Source organism: Diplotaxodon limnothrissa, linkage group LG20 (assembly GCF_057381915.1).
Source record: "Diplotaxodon limnothrissa isolate DT_005_m linkage group LG20, D_limnothrissa_male_GT1.1, whole genome shotgun sequence".
NCBI lineage: Eukaryota > Metazoa > Chordata > Actinopteri > Cichliformes > Cichlidae > Diplotaxodon > Diplotaxodon limnothrissa.
The window spans coordinates 37,180,780-37,202,658 of record NC_140615.1 but is presented as its reverse complement, the minus strand read 5'-3'; the positions used below and the strand labels follow the sequence as shown (position 1 = coordinate 37,202,658).

At 45.7% G+C, this 21,879-nt stretch overlaps 1 protein-coding gene across 3 annotated transcripts in view; it reads left to right on the top strand.

Annotated features, from left to right (window-relative positions):
• Nucleotides 1-3,700: 3,700 nt before the first annotated feature.
• The window catches only part of sulf2b (sulfatase 2b), a 111,939-nt gene continuing 93,760 nt past the window's right edge, over nucleotides 3,701-21,879 (top strand). For all 3 annotated transcript variants that reach the window (XM_085343885.1, XM_085343889.1, XM_085343884.1), the window contains exon 1: nucleotides 3,701-4,097. The gene's annotated coding sequence lies outside the window, so the exon portion shown is untranslated. The remainder of the gene's footprint in view (nucleotides 4,098-21,879) is intronic.

Here is a 21,879-nt window from a genome sequence, read left to right as displayed (position 1 = left end):
TGTTCAGTGATAGAGTAGAACGACTTGTTTCTGTTTTAGGGGTCGTGTAATGGTTTTATGCAAAATGGATGCAAAAAACGAAGGTTGTGCAACATTTGCGCACAACCTGAGAACAAATTCCACCTGAAATTCACAAAATATCAGCGCGGCTGTCAAACACGATCTTTCCAAATATCACGCTTTCTCTGCAGCCCTGTGACTCATCACAGGCACTAATAGAAATGTCAGAAACACTGCCTTTACAGCCTCTTACTCATATGAAAATGTGACATGTAGCATGAAATTGTACCAAAAGCTACACACGAACACCTGTGTTTGAAGCTCGTCTTACTGCCTGCTGGTTCCTGAACATGCTGCTTCATTTACAGCGCCGCACCGCGTGAGGGAACGCTGCCTTGATTTGGTTAAGTAAACAAAGATGACTGCAATCTGCGAAAATTAACTTCTAAATGCACGAGTCTCCTCACAGACGATTTTCGGATGTTAAAAGCCCTCTTTTTAGAAATTGCACTCAGTAAACCTGCTGTGGCCCTGCTGGAGACTGCACCGTCTGCAGGTCTTCACTGCACGTTCTGACGTCACATCTTATGAAGACTCTAGAGCGGCTCTTCCTCAACCTCCTCCGACCACAGGTACAACAGGCCCAGGACCCACTACAGTTTGCATACAAGGTGGGTGTCGGAGTGGAGGATGCCATCCTGTACCTCCTACACAGAGCCCACTCACACCTGGATGGGGGAAAAGGCACAGTCAGGATCCTGTTTCTTGACTTTTCCAGTGCCTTTAATACCATCCGGCCCTGTATGCTTCAGGAAAAACTGAACAGGATGGAGGTGGACCCCTGCCTGGTGGCTTGGATCTCCGACTACCTCACCGACAGACCACAGTACGTCAGGCTGAAGGACATCACGTCTGACACTGTGGTCAGCAGCACAGGAGCACCACAGGGAACTGTGCTGTCCCCTCTTCTCTTCACCCTGTACACCTCTGACTTCTGCTACAACTCTGAATTATGCCATATTCAGAAATTTGCAGATGACACGGCCATCATGGGGTGTATCTGGGATGATCAGGAAGAGGAGTACAGAAGTCTGGTGAGGAACTTTGTCGCATGGAGTCACACAAACCACCTGCAACTCAACACCTCAAAGACTAAGGAACTGGTTGTGGACTTCGGGAGGTCCAGAGAAGGTCCACTGCCGGTTCAGATAGAGGGGGAGGAGGTGGAGGTGGTCAACAAGTACAAGTACCTCGGGCTGTGGGTGGACAATAAACTGGACTGGTCATGCAACACAGAGCACCTGTATAAAAAAGCCCAAAGCCGACTGTACTTCCTCAGGAGGCTGAGGTCTTTTAACATCTGCAGGAAGCTCCTGAGGATGTTTTACCAGTCAGTGGTTGCTGGAGTACTTTTCTATGCTGTGGTGTGCTGGGGGAGCAGCACAGCAAAGAAGGACTCATCCAGGCTGGAGAAACTGATCAGGAAGGCTAGCTCTGTGGTCGGCATGAAGCTGGACACTCTGGTGACAGTGGCAGAGAAAAGGACACTAAAGAAACTGATGGACATTATGAACAATGCTGGGCATCCTCTGCACACGGCCATTAACAACCAGAAGAGTCTGTTCAGTGACAGGTTGCTTCTCCCCAAGACAAGAACTAACAGACTTAAAAACTCCTTTGTCCCACACGCCATCAGACTGTTTAACTCCTCTCTGGAGGGGAGAGGGAGGGGAAACAGGAGGACAAAGGAGGGGGGGACAACTAAGCTGTAGTGCCTCTTCACCTCACTGTGCAATACCTTGTGCAATACTTTTTGTAAATAGTCAACAGTGCAATAGACTCAATACTTGAAATGTGCAATTCACTTGTATTTTTATTTTTTATTCCTATTTATTCTATTTATCCCCTTTGTATATTTTATTTATATTTGTCTCTGTATTTATGTGTGTGTGTGTGTGTGTGTGTGTGTGTGTGTGTGTGTGTGTGTGTGTGTATATATATATATATAACAGTTCTGTAACTGTAACTTTGGTCGTTGCTGTGCTTTTTTTGGAAGTCGAATTTCCCAGAGGAACCCACCCGAGGGATTAATAAAGTTCTATCTTATCTTATCTTATCTGTCTGCGATGCCTTTACCTGCTGGATTCATAAGCCCGTTGGACGTGTCGAGTCGCTGTGACATTTAATTTAATTGAATGGATCTGAATTCACCATTTAATATGTCTGCAAGTGTTTGCACGGTGCTCCTTGGAAAGGGCATAAGTAGACTTCTTGTTCAGTTGAAACTCAGCACCCCCCCCCCCTCTCTCTCTCTCTGTTCGCTCCATTTAACTGAAGCCACCAGCTACATGAATACCCATGAACAGCCAGGAGCTCTGCCAACAGCTCCATTACAATCTGCACTCTACCTCCTCTTCATCCCTCCCTCCCTCTTTGTTCTCTCTCCATCGCTTCACTCTTTTCCCCTGCTCTTCTTCTCTTGCTTCAAATCTCTCTCTACCTTGTACTCCATGGCCAAAGTATGGGGACATCTGAATGTTGCACCTGTACAAAGTCCACTGATAGTCTGGTATCTAAATAGACACGCCGGCTCCTCGTTTATGTGATACTGATAGATGCCAAAGTAGTAACTATTTCTAGTTTGCATAGATCTGAAAAGGAGTTAAAGTGCAGTCGTATACTTTTTTTTCAGCTTCTCCTCACTGACGCCAAATTTAAGCTCCTGTAAATCTTGTTTGTAACCTCTCATCTTGCAGCAATAATGCACGCGTGAACTCAAATCATTCCCTACACAGTCTGTAGCCTGAAGCTCTCCACTGTGTTTGTGGTGTTGATGCCTTTTGGAATATTTTAATAGAGTTCTGTGAAAACTAATGTGGCTTTCTCTTGCAAATTCTAGGATTTTATTAATCTGTTTAGTCAGCAGATTCGCGTGTCTGGGCTTCACACCTGTAAAGTTCATGAATGCAGCACGCTAACCAGGCTAGCTAGCTCTGCCCTCTGGTCACGTGTGGCTAAAACAAATCAGCAGTAAATCCATCATTTATATACAGTCTGTGGTTAAACTGTGATATCAGTGCACTGGAAACAGACAAACGTTTATCTGTCACTGCTGGTAACAATTTCAGCAACACAGGCCCAAATACCTCCGCTCTGACCCTACACCCCCCTCTGACCACATGCTCCTTTCATTCAAACTGTGCAGCTCTGCAGCAGTTTGGACAGCAGGCTGTCTGTCGCTCACACATCTTTAACCCGGACGGACACCAGAGAACACGGCACGCTTTTGACTTTTGTACAGTTTTATGAAATTGTAGCTTTCATGCAACTTTGCCCAGGTGTCTAAAAAAGTTGCTAGCTGTCTCTGTAACCCAGGACTTCCTCCCTTCATCGAAACTGAGAGGACACTAAAGCATTGTCTGCATATTTTTGGCCTCATACTGTCACGTCTGCGTCTCTGCGTTTCCCTTCTTGGGCCACCTCCCCTCTCTGCGTGTGTGTGTGCGTGGATATTTGCCTCTTGTATTTCTCCTTCCCTCCTGTATTTATTTCATTCTGTCCTCTCTGCTGCTGGTCCTCCCCTTCCAGTCAGGGTGAGGGATCTGTGCGCCTCCCCATTGGTTCAGAAACAGGGCAAAGTCCCGCCCCCTCCTCTCTCTCTCCGTCTCCGCGAGGCAGAGTGAAAGTGGAGGAAGCAGGCAGACGTGTTGCAACAGATGGCTTCACCAGCGGCGGCTCGGCGGCTGCAGCACCGCCGTTAGACACACTCGGATGCAGACAGGGAGGGAGGGGAGCTCGTGAGCGTGGCTGTGGAACAAATCAAGAAAAAAAGGAAGAGAGGGAGACTTTTACCTCCTCCTCTGCCTCGGCTCACAAACTCACTCTTCCTCTCCAGACACACAGGAGCACATGCCGGTGTGAGCGCAAGTTTAAAAAACATTATTTTATGGATTTCCGAAACTAAGGGGAGTTATGGAGGTGGCGGTGTGAACCCAGCCTTCCTCCCCTTCCTGCCGGAGGGGTCAGAGGGGAGAACACCTGCTGACAGTGAGGAGTTCCTGAAGGAGGCGACGCAGCCGCAGGAGGAGGAGGAGGAGGTACAGCACTGTCTTCATGCTTCTGCAGGAGCGCCTGTGTGTGTGTGTGTGTGTGTGTGTGTGTGTGTCTTCAGTTCTGCTCTACTTCACTGTGTGTCACTTTCTGTGGTCAGAGCTGTTAGTCAGAGCAGCTTTGTTAATGTGTGTGTGTGTGTGTGTGTGTGTGTGTGTGTGTGTGTTGCTCCACTTTACCGATGTGTTCCTTGCATTAGTTTTGAGGCCATCCTGTACTTAGACTTGTTTGCAACTGTGTTTCACGTGCTTTCCCACCTTTTTCAAAGTGTGTGTGTGTGTGTGTGTGTGTGTGTGTGTGCGCATTTATTTATTGCTTCCTGATTGCTGAACACGTGGGAGTGTGTTATAGCTGCGCAACACTGAGGCCAGTCAGGATAGACGGAGAGGGAGGAAAGACAGAAAGAAGAGGTAGATGAATGGAGGGAGGGAAAGAGGAAAAAGGAAGGAAGGGAGGAAAGCTGTTCCACCCAGCTCTGTTTTTATTATAATCATATTTTTTATGCTCCACTTTACCTAAGTAAGTAACAAAGGGCTTCATGGGGAATATAAACCGTGAAAAGAGGCTGTAAAGAGCAACTCAGACCAATAGAAACCATAAAAACACAAGAAGTGTGCAACAACTACAGTGAACTGAGACGTGACACACACACCGTGCTGAGTTATGTGAGACTCCATGAATCCAGTAACAATAACTGAGCTCTTTCAAAAGCTCCGGGTGGAAAACGGTGACTTTGTTGTGTAATTATGCTGAACTCATGAAACGAGTCAGTGCTGCACAAACTTGTAATTGTTTTATACAGCTACACTAATAAAGTGCAGACACTATAAATATTCACACGCTGTGATTGGACGACACTGCAGACCTGGATAACTATTGGAGACTGAACGGCTCATTAAGATGAAACGAACTGTTTTGTACATGACTTCATGATAATGATGCTGCGTAGCACCTGTGTTTTGACTACATGTGTGTGTTAACCTGTTGTTGTGTGTGTGAGTGATGTAAATTACATCAGAAGGTCGGTGTGGGGCTCCCAGATAACCACGAGCCTCCAATAACACCCAGCAGGTCACTGATGGAGCGTTCAGGGTCAGGGGACGCAAAAGCTTTTAGTAGGAAAAACTGTGACGCTGTGTTTGAGGCTTTATTTGAAAGGTAACATGTTCCAGCCACGGGCGACCAGCAACTGATTGGAAATTAAGCTCACAATGAAACACTTTTTATATTTCTCCCCTTCGAACCATCTAAGCAAAAACTTTCACTGCTGACTGACCCTGGAAGACTCGCCACAAATGCTCCAAACATTCATCTCTCTCACTCTCATGAGTGAAATCAGACGTCCTCCTCTGCACCTGTGCATGGACCAGTTTCAGAATGAATACTTTGCGTGAACCTGGTGGAAAAGGTTGTTGCGATCAGTCCTTTTGTCGGCTTTGCTGTTTGTTGGGTTGGAATTCTGTTTTTTGCTGAATTAGAAAAATGAACTGTTCCCCGTCAGTACTAAGCCCCGCCCAACAGTTGGCCCTGAAACACCTCCCTGTTTATGCTCCAGTACTTCCTGCCTGGTGAAAACCTTTGGGGCAGATCTTTAAGAATTCAATATTGTTGTCTGGCCAAGAGAGCCGAGATCGTCCCTGCAGTTTTAGTTAATTATGCTGTAATACAACAATTTGGAGCCGTGGCAAAAATGAGCCAATGACAATCATCAGGAGTCAGAGACGGTGATCCAGATTGAAAAGGCCGGAAGACTGACACAGTTGTGATGTTTTGGGGGGAAATTATGCAATAAAATGTGATGAGCGATTGAGATATTATTTCTTTAGTTCCTTAGAAAGATGTCAGATATTTGTTTATAGAACTTTTGGTTTTGAGATAATCGACAGTTTTGCTTTATCTTTGAGCGCACTGATTACTAAAGACAACAGATCAAAGTATAAAGTTGAGCAGCAGCAGTACACTAAAACCTGTCCTCTGCACCTACTGTGTGTGTGTGTGTGTGTGTGTGTGTGTGTGTGTGTGTGTGTGTGTGTGTGTGTGTGTGTGTGTGAGAGAGATGGTGGAAACCCAGAGACCAAAATCGTAATAATTGTCAACACAGTCCCTGCCAACACTGACCACTTCAGCCCACACACACACACACACACACACACACACACACACACACACACACAGCACGGGGTAAATGAGGCTTATGGCTACTTTGCCACCACTGGAATGTAAACATTCACTGACCCAGACTCTTTAAATATTAACGGACACACACACACACGAGTTTTACGCTCGCCACTCAGCAGAATTAATATTTAATGCCAGTAAGTCCTCACAAAACAACAAATAGAAAATACTACAGCGTACCAGAGTATTCAGAAATAAACAATTTTCAGCGTTTGTCCTCCTAAACTGAGGAGGAGGAGTCAGTGCAGAGGAGCTGCACGGAGTTAATACGTTGTAATGCACTGCAGAGCCACCAGAGGGCAGTCTCTGCTGTCGGATGAGGCTGCTGAGCTCGGCGAGCTGTGAAAGAAGGCGAGCGGTAAAGAGAGAAAAACACAGCCACCCTGTTTGGAGGCATCGGGGGTTTAGCCCCATTGATCGAAGTCAGCCAGCCAACACGGAGGAAGCTGTGCGGCTAAAGAGGGTAACGCTAAAGACTCCACCCCACACAGGTCATCGCTGCGTGAGCCACAGGAACAAGTTATAGGAGGTCATTCGGATTTGTGTTCACACCTCTGGACACCACGTGGCACTTCTTTGTGTTCGCTGTGTAATTGAGTGTTGTGTGTTAGGAGGAGGCGGTAGAGCAGCAACAGGTGCTCGCCACCCAACTACGTGGGTTCTCCAGCGTTGATCTTTGGAAAAAATATAACCAATCATCTAAAAGAATTGATTAGTTTAAAAAGTAATAAATAATAATCGATCTGCATATTATGTAGGATTCATTTTCTGCAGCATTTTTGGCTGCAGTAAAGAATAAAGCCACAGTCTCGTGTTATAACAACGACGTAATTGTGTCATAAATGAACTACGTGTAAAAACGCTCATTAATAATTAAGGTTAATGTTGGTCATGTGACACACTTTCAGTAGCTGGACCTGCTTTCTAAAACATGTCTGTAACTACCATGATGTCACCGTTGGTTTCCATGGTTCCCAGGTGTAGTTTGAAGCCTCAATCGTATGTTGGCCACTGATTGTTGATTTTTGGGGGGTCATTTTTAAGTATTTATGATTTGTTTTGTTTTTTAGTCAGAAGTGGCCATATTTGGACGAGAGGTTTGACTGTTAAGCTCATGACACAGAAGTGACACCTGCTAATAAACAAATTCTAGAAATAAATTCTAGAAACCAAAACCTGTGTAAAGACTTGTGGGATTGTCTGAGTGACGTGTCCGGCCATATTCTTTGTTAGACGATACCATTAAAAATGCTCTGAAAGGCACAAACACAGTGACTCCATTTAGCAGCGGTGAGGCTCCGCCTGTCAGTCAAAGCGACCACGCCTCTAACTTCGAGCCCATGAATAAGGCTGAATAATTTAGTTATTAAAGAAACTGATGCCAGTGTTGGTTTGTTATAAAGCAGGATCAAACCCACAGATTTGATTTCTGCTTCTAATTTAACCCACGAGTCTGTGGGAACTGACCTGCTGTGGGAGCCTCTAGTGGCCATAAGAGGAACTGCAGTTTTTGACACTTTTGTGCTGGCTTCATTTTTTAAAAAAGTGTTGTTAAAAAAGTCGAACACTGTCCACCTCTGTGCTTCTGTGTTGTCAGGTTTGTGAAATGAAGCGAGCGGCTCAGGGCTGTGAGTTTTGTGTGTGGTACTTCTTGAGGCTTTGTTTCATATTGATGGGCGGTCACGCTGGTTTCCCCTCCATCGCTGCTCTTTGCGGAGCTGCACCGGCGCTGTGGACTCACACTGTCTGCACATATTTCAGCTTCTTTTCTTTAAGTTTGTCGAGAGTGAAATAAAAACTGAAGCAGCTTCAGGACAGACGGCTCGCTGTCACGCGTCGCATCTGTGTGTGCGTGTGAAGCGATGATGACGATGACACTGGAGCCTGGAGCCGCTTCACATCGCTGTTGTCCTTTGACCTCCCGCCCTTCTGTTCCTCTCGCTGCACTTCCAGTGTTGTCACTTCGTGTTTCATCAGAGACTTCAGCTGGTTTGTGTCACGTGACTCTGTCTCCACATGAGCTCAGACCCGTTTCAACAGTCAAAGCAGAGAATGTGTGTTTTTGCACATGAACAGAGAGTGCTTTAAAAGAACACACAGCAGTCACATGAGTGATGTCGTGTTGTGAGTCTTTTTGTGTTGCAGATAGTGAGTCTGGTCTCTAAATGTTGATTAAATATGTCACGCAGTGAAACAGCTGCTGTGTGCTGTGGGGCGCTGATTGTCAGTCGAAGCATGCTGAAATGAACTGCAGCATTATGTTACATTTGGCTCTCAACATTATTATTATTTTTTTTTCTCAAAGATATTTTTATTGAGTTGAAGCAACAAAGAAAAGCAAATACACGCAGAATTGACAAACACCAAACAAGCAAGTTTCACAGCGACTGTTAAAACTGAAATATCAGAATACAGATTAATGACACACTCACATGTCTTATAATTGCTTCCAGCAGTTTATCCCCTACCCACAACACTTAGAACCCCTATCCCTCAGACCAGGAAGGAAAAAACCAAACAAACAAAGCAAGAAAAAAGAAGCAAACAAATAAAAACAACATCACAGATAAATCAAAAACAAAATAAGAAAAACACACAAACGACTAACAATAAATAAATAAATAAATAAGTAAATAAATAAAAAGAAGAAGAAGGGGGGAGGATTTACTGAGCAATGCTGGAAGTCGGGTTTGTAGCCTGGAGGCTGGAAAAGTATTTCAGGAATTGCCCCCACACCTTGTAAAACTTACCGCTGTTGTTGCTAATCGCATACCGGATCTTTTCAAGGCTCAGATAGTACATAAGGTCCCTCAGCCACTGAGCCTGGGTGGGCAAAGGGGCACCCCTCCATCTTAGGAGGATTGTACGTCTAGCTACAAGGGAGGCGAAGGAGAGCATGCAACGCTGTGACGAGGTCAACCGTGCATCAGCCTCTCCAGTGGTGCCAAAAAGCGCAACTAAAGGGTCAGGATCCATATGGTGTCCAACAAGTAGGGATAAGGTCTGAAATATATCTCTCCAGAATCCTTCGAGGCTAGGGCACTTCCAGAACATATGAATAAGGGAAGCCTCCGCACTCCCACACTTATCACAGGTAGGGTCAACGTTCGGATACATACGGGATAGTTTGACTTTGGAGAGATGGAACCTATGCACAACCTTAAATTGTAAAAGACAGTGGCGGGCACATAGGGACGTGGAATTAACTAATTTGAGTATTAAGTCCCATGTATCCATAGACAGGGACTGATTTAAATCTTGTTCCCAGGCCGTTTTAATCCGATCTATCGAAGAACCGTTCATGCTCACCAGCCTGTCATAAATAAGAGAGATAAACCCTTTACGTGTTGGGATTAGGGTGAGGAGCATATCCCCTGGGCTTGCAGCTGGTGCTACCGGAAAGTTTGGAATCTGAGATTGGAGGAAATGTCTGGTCTGCAAATATCTGAAAAAATGTGTACGTGGGAGATTAAATTTTTCAGAAAGCTGGGCAAAAGATGCAAAAGTATTGTCAAAAAATAGATCATTGAAACATGTAATGCCCTTATCATGCCAATCTCGAAATATAGGATCAGATAGTGATGGCTGAAAAAGGGGGTTAGAAAGAATTGGACTTAGAAGGGAGAAACCTGTTAATCCAAAATGCTTCCTCATCTGAGCCCACACCCTCACCGTGTGCCAGACAACTGGGTTATCGATTGTCTTGTTTGGGGGAAGGGGGAGTGAAGATCCAATCAGGGCCAGGACAGAAGAGCCTGTGGGCGAGTTCAACTCCATGAGCACCCAGGATGGGCAATTACCCTTGTTGTGGAAGTAAAGCCAAGATATAATGTAGCGCATGTTTGCTGACCAATAGTAATATCGAAGGTTAGGCAGTGCCAGGCCTCCACGACTCTTGGGTTTTTGGAGTTGAGCCTTGTTCAATCGAGGGCGTTTACCCCTCCATATATAAGATGAGATAATTGAGTCCAAGGAATCAAAGAAGGATTTGGGGATAAATACTGGTAACAATTGGAAGAGATACAAAAATTTAGGAAGTATATTCATTTTGATTGAGTTGATTCTTCCCACCAAAGAGGTGGAGAGAGGGGACCACTGTGCCAGATGTTTTTTTTGCATTATTTAACAGAGGAAGGAAGTTCGCTTTGAAGAGACATTTATGTGTCCTTGTAATAATTACACCTAGATATGTAAATTGATTCCCTGCTATTCTAAAGGGGAGGGTAGTATAGTCAAACACTGGTGCCCCTCCATCCACAGGAAACAACTCACTTTTACATAGTGTTACGTTTCGGTGTTGTCAGTGTTTTGTTTTTGCGTGACTGTAATGTGTTTCCTGCTTTACTTTGAAAGTCTGTCTTATCTCAGTGTTTTCAGTTTACGCTTCCTTGTCTCGTCAGTTCTGATTTGCCCCAGCTGTGTTTCCCTCCTGTTGTCTATTCCCTGATTGCTCCCTCTATGTATTTAAACCCTGTGTTTCAGTGTGTCATGGTCGCGATCTCCCCCCGTTGTAAATAGTTTGACGTCTTGTGTTTGGTGTTTTGTTATAAATAAATAGTCTGTTGTAAATACTTTCGACATGGGATATTTTCGTTTTGGGATTTTGGTGGAGGGCCTTCGTGGTTTATTTTTCCTTATCTTTGTTTTTCTGCGTTGCACCCCGGTTGCCTAGGCCGGGGTGTAACATATGGGGGCTCGTCCGGGATCGCTGGAGGGTCCGAAGGAGGGACAGCTTCGGCCTTCTGTCTTCGCTGGAGGGTCCGAGGACCGCTTCAGCCTTCGTCTGCCTTCATCCGCCTTCGCCGGGGGGGAGGGTCCGTGGGACCGCCCCAGCCTTTGTCGTCGCTGGAGGGTCCGTGGGACCGCTCCAGCCTTCATCCGCCTTCGCTGGAGGGTCCGAGGGACCGCTCCAGCCTTCGTCGTCTGCTGGAGGGTCAGTGGGACCGCTCCAGCCTCCATCAGTTTCATCTGCCTCCGCTGGAGGGTCCGAGGGACCGCCTCAGCCTTCGTCGTCTGCTGGAGGGTCCGAGGGACCGCCTCAGCCTTCGTCGTCTGCTTGAGGGTCCGTGGGACCGCTCCAGCCTTCATCCGCCTTCGCTGGAGGATCCGAGGGACCGCTCCAGCCTTCTGCAGCTGGTGGGCTGCGTGTCCGTGTGTGCAGCTGGTGGGCTGCGTGTCCGTGTGTGCAGCTGGTGGGCTGCGTGTCCGTGTGTGCAGCTGGTGGGCTGCGTGTCCGTGTGTGCAGCTGGTGGGCTGCGTGTCCATGTGTGCAGCTAGTGAGCTGCTCGTCTGCCTTCGCTGGAGGGTCCGTGGGACCGCTCCAGCCTTCATCCGCCTTCGCTGGAGGGTCCGTGGGACCGCCCCAGCCTTCGTCGTCTGCTGGAGGGTCCGTGGGACCGCTCCAGCCTCCATCAGCTTCGTCTGCCTTCACTTCAGCCTTCGTTTGTTTTGATCAAACATTTCACTTGGGGTTACATGTTTGATTTTTGGGTGGGGGGAACTGTTACGTTTCGGTGTTGTCAGTGTTTTGTTTTTGCGTGACTGTAATGTGTTTCCTGCTTTACTTTGAAAGTCTGTCTTATCTCAGTGTTTTCAGTTTACGCTTCCTTGTCTCGTCAGTTCTGATTTGCCCCAGCTGTGTTTCCCTCCTGTTGTCTATTCCCTGATTGCTCCCTCTATGTATTTAAACCCTGTGTTTCAGTGTGTCATGGTCGCGATCTCCCCCCGTTGTAAATAGTTTGACGTCTTGTGTTTGGTGTTTTGTTATAAATAAATAGTCTGTTGTAAATACTTTCGACATGGGATATTTTCGTTTTGGGATTTTGGTGGAGGGCCTTCGTGGTTTATTTTTCCTTATCTTTGTTTTTCTGCGTTGCACCCCGGTTGCCTAGGCCGGGGTGTAACAATAGGTTGAGCTTGTATCCTGAAAACTGGCCAAATTGGCGAAGTATGGATAACATTGCAGGTACAGATATTTTGGGGTTTGAAATAAAAATTAAAAGATCATCGGCATACAAGGATACTTTATGTTCAGCACCTTTCCTCCGGATCCCATTGATCTCCCCACAGCTGCGGAGTGCAATGGCGAGTGGTTCTATAGCCAGATTGAAAAGAAGAGGACTTAAGGGGCATCCCTGACGGGTTCCTCGTTGGAGGTTGAAAGGCCGCGACTGTATGGAATTAGTAAAAACTGAAGCGTTAGGGCACATATATAATAACCTTATCCATGAAATAAATTTCGATCCAAAATTGAATTTATCTAGGATCGTGAATAAATATTTCCACTCTACCCGATCAAATGCCTTCTCCGCATCTAGGGAGAGAATGCACTCAGGACCCTGATTGGAAGGGGTGTATAATACATCCAATAGTCGGCGGATATTGGAATAAGAGTAACGATTCTTAATGAAGCCTGTTTGATCTTCGGATATAACTGAGGGCAAGATATTTTCCAGCCTACGCGCCAAAACCTTGGCCAAAATTTTAGCATCAACATTTAATAGAGAGATTGGCCTAAAGGATGAGCATTCCACAGGATCCTTACCTTTCTTTGGGACAAGAGCAATACTTGCCTCGTAAAAGGATGGCGGAAGTCTACCACACTTCCATGAGTCGGAAAGGGTTAAATGTAGTTGAGGTAAAAGCAAGGGTGAGAATGCTTTGAAAAATTCTACAGGAAAGCCGTCAGGGCCAGGGGATTTCCCAGGCTGCAATGAGGAGATGGCTGCGCTCAGCTCCTCTGGCGTGATGGGTTCATCCAATCTGTTTTTACTATCAGAGGAAAGCATAGGTACATTCAAAGTCTTTAGAAAGTTATCCATTAAAGTGTTTTCCTGCGGGAATTCGGAGGTGTAAAGTTGGGAGTAAAAAGCCCTAAACGTATCATTAATTTTGGAAGGGTCCGAAGTGATATTACCATTAGCCATTCTAATCTTCGTGATATGTTGTTTTGCCTGGAAGCCCCTTAACTGGCTGGCAAGCATCTTACCCGATTTATCTCTATGAATATAAAACAAACTCTTACTCTTCAGGAGCTGACGTTCAATTGAGTGCGTTGAGAGGAGCTCAAATTTAGTCTGAAGCTCCACGCGCTTATTGTATAGGTCTGGGCTTTTTACCTTAGCATAGAGCAGATCTATTTCTTTGATTCAGTTGACTAAATCGAGTCGTTCTATACAGGCCTTCTTCTTCATATTAGCAGTATAGGAAATAACCTGTCCCCTAAGAAAGGCTTTTAGCGTATCCCAAATTATTAAGCTAGAAGTTTCTCCTACGGTATTCGTTTTAAGAAACAAGTTTATTTGTTCTTTCATGAATTCCAGGAAGTTTACATCTGCCAGGAGAGTCGAATTAAAACGCCAGTGTCGTCTGGATTGAGGGATGTCTGGGAAACTCATTGATAGCACAACAGGGGAATGGTCTGATATCACTATGGTCTGGTATTCACAGGATCGGACCCATGGAGTCAGCTGCTTATGAATAAGAAAATAATCGATCCTAGAATAAGTGTGGTGTACCTGTGAGAAAAAAGAATACTCTCTTCCGTGGGGGTGTAAGCAGCGCCAAACATCAGAGACACCACAGTTAGATAAAAAGGATTGGATGAAAAGAGCAGATTTACTGACAGTGCAGGGATTCGGGGAGGATCGGTCTAACACAGGGTCCAGCCAACAGTTGAGGTCACCACCAAGTATAAGAGAATATGAGCTCAGATCAGGCAACAACGAGAAAGCACGCTGGAAGAAAGCTACATTATCAATATTAGGGGCATATATGTTGGCCAACACAACTTTCGTATTACAGAGTTTACCCGAAACAAAAACGTACCGGCCACTCGTATCAGAAATTACATTATGTTCCTCAAAAGGAATATTTTGGTCAATTAGAATAGAAACGCCTCTGGCCTTAGCCTGAAAGGTGGAATGAAAGTGCTGCCCTGCCCATCGGGACATAAGACGAGAGTTATCCGAATCACGGAGATGTTTTTCTTGAAGAAAGACAACAGCTGCTTTAAACTGCTTTATGTGTGAGAGCACCTTCCTTCTTTTAACAGGGTGGTTTAAACCTTTGACATTCCAGCTTACAAAGTTCAAGCGACTACCCATAGTCCCGCACTGAAAATGTAAGAAAACAGGTGCAGCTGAAAACAGAGTACAAAAAAAATGACAAGCAAGCGACTAAAACAGAGAGTAGAATGGTTCCCGGATCCCCCAACTTGACAAAACAACATAAAACCACCCCGGCTCTGAAGGATGTCTCCCCCCTCCCCCCATTCCCCATCCACCCCCCCACCCACAAGACAGCTGCCAAGGAAAAAAGCAGCAAGCTCTCCAAAACACACATTGTGTACCCTCCAGAACAATAAACTCTTCCTGTCTAACACTAAGAACAGACTTTAGCTCCCATAACGATGATTACAGTAAGCACAACACTCCTCTATGAGCAGTAGAAATTTGTTAAAGCAGTCACCATAGAACCACAACAGAACCAATGATCAACTTTGGGGACAATAGAAGCAATGAGATATGAATAGCCCCCCAGCTAGTAAATAGCAGAGAAGAAGGGGGGGGGAAAAAAAAGAAAAAAAAAAGGAAGAGACGTCGGTAATGCCTGGATATGAACGAAAGTCCTTCCACATCCCAGGAGACGAAGATAGCCAGGACAATCTACTCACAGGGCTGACCCGCGGACAAACGTCAACACCAGATAAGCAGGCTCTCAGGGTGATTCGGCTGTAGCGGGTAGGCCGTCCAAGTACCTCCTCGCTTCATCGGCCGAATGAAGCCAGCGTCTTGCGCCGTCAGGAGACGTGATGCGAAGTCGTGCAGGATACAGCAGAGCGGGCTTGAGACCCCGTTTGTACAGCTCGGACATCACTTCCCGGTACTCCACTCGCTTGCTCAAAACTTCCGGGCAGTAATCCTCCACCACGCGGATCTGCCGACCATGGTATTCTAGTGTCCCTCCTCGCCGGGCCTCCCGGATAAGAAAGTCCTTTACCTGGTACCGATGAAGGCGTATAATTACGGGTCGCGGTCTCTGACCTGGGGCTGGCTTAGCGGCAGGTATACGGTGGGCCCTGTCGATCTCCGGGCGGGTCGGGAGCCTCTCCTTCCCGAAAACCTCACAGAGCAAATCTGCAAAGAATTCTGTGGGATGCCCACCTTCAACGCCCTCCTCGAGTCCCAGGATACGCAGGTTCTGGCGCCTACTTCGGCTTTCTAAGTCCGTAACTTTAGCCAGGAGTTTAGTGTTGGATTCGCTGAGATTGGAACAAACGTCCTCGAGATCTCTAACCCGCTGGCTTAAGTCGTCCGCTGCTAGCTCTAGAGATCCGAGCCGCTGGCCATGGTCTTCCACCGCAGAGCGGACTTCGTCAAACTTCAACTCCAGTAGACTAAAAGATGTTTTGAAGTCGCTGGCCAATGCCTCCCTATGCTGCTCCAGAAGGGAGGAGATGGCCGCCATGTTCAGCTTAGGTGCGTCGTCCTCCTTTTCTGCCGCTTTAGTGCGTTTCGAGGCCATGTTAGAACGAGGAAAAACCAATTTCGGAGACCGTAAAATAAAACGTACGCAGTTCAATAGTTTTGTTGTGAATTGGCTGGTTCAGGAGTGGAAAAGGTAAAAAAGTTAGCGGAGCAGTCTTCTCCTCTACCTGCTACATCCCCCTAGCGACCGGAAGTCCCTGGGCAAGACCTCAACATTATTTTAAACTGTGGTGTGAAGTTGTTCAGAATGTCAAATTGAAATGTTAATAAAATCGCTGCGTGACACTAAATATGTATCAAATTTGCAAAAAGGGTCGATGTTCCCACAGAAGCCTCACGAGACAATTTTCAGGCTTTATTGACAATCGAATGGTCGAAAAGCTCCAACCTGAGTGAATCTTGCTCTGGGCAGCCTATCAACACCCAGCTGAGCTGCTGCAGTGCTGCTGAGCACAACGACGTCATGCCCGCACGTCAGCTGATCCTGCTGAGCAAGGTCGATACCACGGCGATGACGCTGGGTGACCTTCGAACTTGTTACAGGTTGGAGCCTGACACATGTGCAGGGTCTCTCACACACACACACACACACACACACACACACACACACACACACACACACACACACACACACACACACACACTTCCTGTGCTTCGGTTTGTTTTCGGCACTTTCCCTCTTCCTGTTCTTGCCCTTTTCTTCTTGTTTATTTTCTCTAATATTGATTCATTTGGAAAGTCGGCGGTTTGAAGCGTGCGAGGCGGCTCGGCTTCTCTCTGTGTGTGTTTGTACTCGTATACCTGCCTCTGTGAGGACCAATGAGATTGCTTTTCCTTACAAAGTGAGGACATTTTATCCGGTTCTCAGATTATTTCAGATCTTCAAAAAGCTCTTTATGGTTCCGACCTGATAAAAAGAGGTCGGGTTTGGGTCACGTGCAGATCAAGGGTTGAATTTAGTTGTGATTTAAAGGTTTTTGTAGAGTTTCATCATATAGGGGAAGAAAGAAAAACCTCAAAAGTCCCAGAACCACAGCTGTGAAGCCAAAACGTGCTACATTATGCTGTGTGGATAATAAAACATTGAGAGGAAATTAGGGGCAAAACTACCTCTCAGGAGTCATCTTGGAAACACCTCCAGGCAGTTCTTTGGGTTTTTTAGAAGGCCTTAAGTTCACATTAGCATCTCAACCTGGGTTTGTGGCCTGGTCATTGTCTGACTCCTTGCACCATAATGTTGATTCATGCCATGAATATACACTGCTCCAAAATTAAAGGAGCAATTTGAATACAGTAATGCTGGGCGTCTGTAGTGATGTGTTAGGAATGGAAAGATGCCACATCATTTCATGAAAGTAATCACCCTTCAGGGCTGAGTTCAAAGACACCTGATGTCTTCGATGGTGCTCCGTAGTTTGGATGGCCCCCACGTGCTCGTACGCATGCCCGAGAACCTCGGACCGTGCTCCTGATGAGCCGATTGAGGATCCCCTCCCAGATCTGGACCAGGGCATCACTGAGCACCTGGACACTCTGAGGTGCAACCTGGTGACATCGGACAACAAAATGTGTTCTGTTAGATTTAGGCAATGCAAGTCTGTGGGAACCAGCCAATGATATCACTGTCACGTGGGGCGTGACAGTGGGTCCAAGGACTTCATCCCGATACTTAATGGCAGCGAGAGAAGTCTGTGCAGGAGACTCAGCGGCTGCACCTGTAACACCAGTCTGATTAAAAAGTGCATCAGGCAGTGATGCAGCGCAGCAGTGGAAGTGATGTGTCACCACCTGATTGGGCGTGTGTGTTTGGTTTATTGTGCGGAGCGTAAAGCACGCTGAGCGTGCATGATGCTCTGAACCAGGTTGTGACTTTGGACTGTTTTCATTGGTTGGAGATTTTAGTCAGTTTTCAGCTTGTAGTTTGTCGTCTGCATCAATAATGTGATTGGACGGAAATGTTGTTGTGTCGTTGGTCTTCTAATAACATGTCGTCTGGTCTGTTGATCTCTGGAGTTCTTCTGAAATTTACAAATTTTATTGAAAGTTTTCTTTAAAAGTTTTTTCTTAACATCCACCCAAAGCTCCTTTTTTATTAGTATTTTTCCATTTTATTGTTTTATTATATTTGCTTATCTTGAGTGGTCCTAATATTACTTCCTTTTTGTTTTGTTTCTTTCATCTTTAATTCATGTTTTTTCACTTCCTGGATGTTTGTTTCCTCACCTAGTTTTGGTTTAATTTGAGTTTTTTAACTGAAGCCTGCATGAATACTTTCCATGAGCTCAAGTCTGCTTGGTTCAGAGTAACAAAAATGTTGTTACAGTGGGTGAGCGTGAGGATCCACGTGCCCGCCTGTGTTTTTGTTTTTTCTTGACCCCTTGTTCGCATCTGCAGAGAATTTACATTACAATGCACCGAGTGTGCGTGTGCCCCAGCGGCAGAGTCCCCGCGGACTTCAAAGAAGTACAACGCGAATGCCTACTCAGCCGTCGGGTCTCCAGCTGTCCGTGTCCACGTTCAGTGTAATCTGGGCTTGAGTGTCCTCACAGGGATGGAAATCTCAGCATGTGTGAGCGACTGAGCGAGCGCCGGGTCACCGAGGTCACATGTAGAGATGTAAAGAACAGCAGGGACGCTTCTGGTCTTTAGAAACGAACACACACACACACACACACACACACACACACACACACACACACACACACACACACACACACACAGTGGGACGAGGCTGCTCGTCTCTGTTGTGGAGCTGTTTAGATTCCACTCAGCATTACTTTTTAATTTGCTTTATCGCTGCTCTGAAAGTGAAAACTCGTCTCTGGACTCGTCCACAGTCACACGGCAGCAGTCTGCTCGTTCCCTGCAGCTCTGAGTGTGTAATGAGATGTGCAGTTTACTCAATGTGTATCCAGATGGAAAACAGAGAGCATTTTGGACCCTGGAGACTTTGGGAGAGTAAGTGCAGGTCTTTGTGGCTGCTGGAGCTGCTTTTCACAGTGTTGGAGGTAAATGTTAAAAAACACACAATTAGACCAAATGTGTAATATTTTGTAAGGAGGGAGGTGTTATTGTGTCAAATGTGCTTAATGTAGCAGTTATTAATTCTACTCAGGACAGTTTTCGTTGACCTTTTTGTTGTTGTTGTTGATCCTCATGTTGAAATGGTCTTTACAGTTCAACATAAATGATACTTAATAACATTTTAGTTCAGCTTTCAAACATGTCCCCCGGGTGTTCCTAATAAAGCGCTCGCTGAGTGCAGGAGCACTGATGCTGATTGGGGCTGATGTATCACCTCTGTTTGCATCTCTGCTCGTTCTCACTCACATTAATATCTGTGTGTTGCAAAAGTGAGACTGCTTTAAAATATTTGAAGTAAAGCTTTAAAAAAAACCTGACAGATGTGCTCCTCCTGCACGTGCGTGATGCAACAAGCACCAAGAACCTCAAACAATCGACACAAACGGCGTCTCCGGCTACGCCAAAGGGAAAAGGAAGATATCATGCTGGTAGCAAAGTTAGGAGGCAGCCTCAGACTACAGAACCTCAAGAAAAGGAACAATTATTTTAGTGAGTAATAAAAGTGTCAGGACAGAATAGAAATAAAAGAATAGAAGATTATGTCTCACTGTGTCACATGACTCTATTTACTGTCGTGTACTCGCTGGCAAGGAGACTGCTTAATTCAAAAAACCCTCAAATTAAACATACAGAAGCATTATAAATAGAATAATGCAGAAGGTGGCGTGCAAAATCACATTTGCATGGGCAAATAATAGAAGGATTACATAACTGTCATCATGCACACATTGATATATATAAATCATCAAGAGTGAAACAGCATATTGTGGAATGAGAGCCATAAAAACGTAACATGTTTTTCAAATATAACACAAATGATTGAAGGTAGAGTTTTTTTTATTCTAGCTGCAGTTACTGTTGCATGTTATGCCCTTCAAACTCAAACACGGCACCCTCAGCTCAGCTAATGGGAAAACTCAGGACAGGATGAACAGCACCACCCGTCAGCAGAGCGCACACACACACACACACACACACACACACACACACACACACACACACACACACGTTGGGTATTCATATGTTGTGGGGGCATCTATTTTACGTAATGCTTTCCCTAGTCCCTTAGTCTAACTGATCTGCGTCATAACATGGAAAGTAAAAAAAAGGTGCCAAGTAGCCCACGTGTTGGTGTATTTGCATTTTGTTATTTCCTCTGCATGTGAATGGAAAAACAAACTGTCTGTTATCTAAGAGGTTCAAATTTCACATCCAGGAAATCCCGTGTGGACCTGATGCAGGGCGCTGAAGCTGGTGCGTGTAAATATTGCATGCAAAGGGAAAGATGTCGTAGCGTTCTGAGTCTGGATGATTGTGTCCGTTGTGTTTAATAAACTAAAAAAATCTGCTGCTGACATCAGTAACCACAGATGTGAACGACACTCGGTCGGTCAGTGTGTCCTTTGAACATTTCATTTTATTATTATTCCTGTAACATAATCATAACACTGTATTAAATGTAGTAATCACATTACTGTTATCTATCAAACTAATATGTAGTTACTGTTGTTACATTCTTTAATTATCTGCACGACGTAAAGTTCAAACTGCAGGTCAGAAACAACCGTCCACAACTGGACAACGCGACATTGACTCTTTAAAAGCTCCCGCCAAGACTGCATGCTAACACCAAGCTAGCAGCAAGCAATGCCCAATCCAAGCAGCCGGAGCAGATCCTAACAGGAAACAGGCACACTGCATCTCACGCCACGCTGTGCTGTAACACAACAGAACAGTTACTTTATGTGGGTAGGTTCTCACTCATCCAGGTCATGGTAACCTAGAGAGAGCTGAATGAAACCACTGGTGAGAGCTTGCCCGACCACCCAGTGTGACCAATAGGGGTCACCTGAGGTAAGGTGCACGGGGAAGGATCTCAAGACTGAAAGCTGATAGCTGGTGTCACAAGCCATCACCTCTGTCAGCCATGTAACAACAACAACAACTACTTCATATGGGGAGTAGTTAATGTAGTAAAATGTAATGCATGTAATGACCTCAGCCCTGTGGCCTTCAGGGTCCTTTAAATCTGCAGGTGTTTCTGCTGTTCGGCATCTGGTCACGCAAAGTCCCAGTCAGGATTAATGGAGACCGGATTCATATTCCTGAGTCTGAATGGGAAAAACCATTACTTCTGTTGACCCCTGATCTCTGATAGTTTTCTGATATCATTTCTGTGGACGATGTTTGCAGAAACTCAACCTTCTCCCAAGAACATTTAGCCTTCCTCTTGTTTTAGGCTGTAAGAAGACATCAATCTTTGGGATGTTCTTTTTCCGTTCGTCACCTTCTCACTGTGACTGCAATGACACCTGCGGCCTCCAGGGAGCGCCGACAGCATTCCCAGTCGTTCCCTTCTGAGCCCCGGCACGCCGCAGTGTTTTCTCGGCGGTTCTGTTTGCCGTGTGACTTTTCATCAGCGTCTCATAAATCGCCTCATAAATCTCCTCCACTTTAATTGTCCTTTTCACTTTGTTTCATTTAGACAGAAGGTCACTTAGGATGTATAAAAAATACAGCTGGAACAGCTCTGATTGGTGTTCGCCCTCCTCGCACTGTTATATTTAAAACCCCTCCTCGCCCTCCCCCTCACTGTAGCAGAATTGATGAAATTGGTAATCGTTAGAGACCGCTGCTTTGGAGCGGCTGACCTTCAGAGACGCTCGGTGAGAGCGATGGAGGGAGGCAGGAGGGGAGGTTTTAGTTTTTAATGAATGTAAATTCTTCATAGAGCAGCAGTTTTAAAGCGCGATGCTCTCTGCAGCAGCAGTGGAGCCAAACTAACTGCAGGCTGTAAGAAGTCATTTGACTGTGGAACATCCACAACTGCTGTGATAAATCAGAGACAAAGACGACGAGGAGAGGAGTCGTCTGCTGTTTAAATGGTAACACTAAATCCACATTTACTGCCAGAGGTTTCTGGGCCCAGTCTGAACCTGTCTTTGCTTTTCCTGTGAAAATCTGCTAATTCTGTCCTGAGCAATCAATAAAAATGATTGCTTTTTGCTTTTTACTTCAT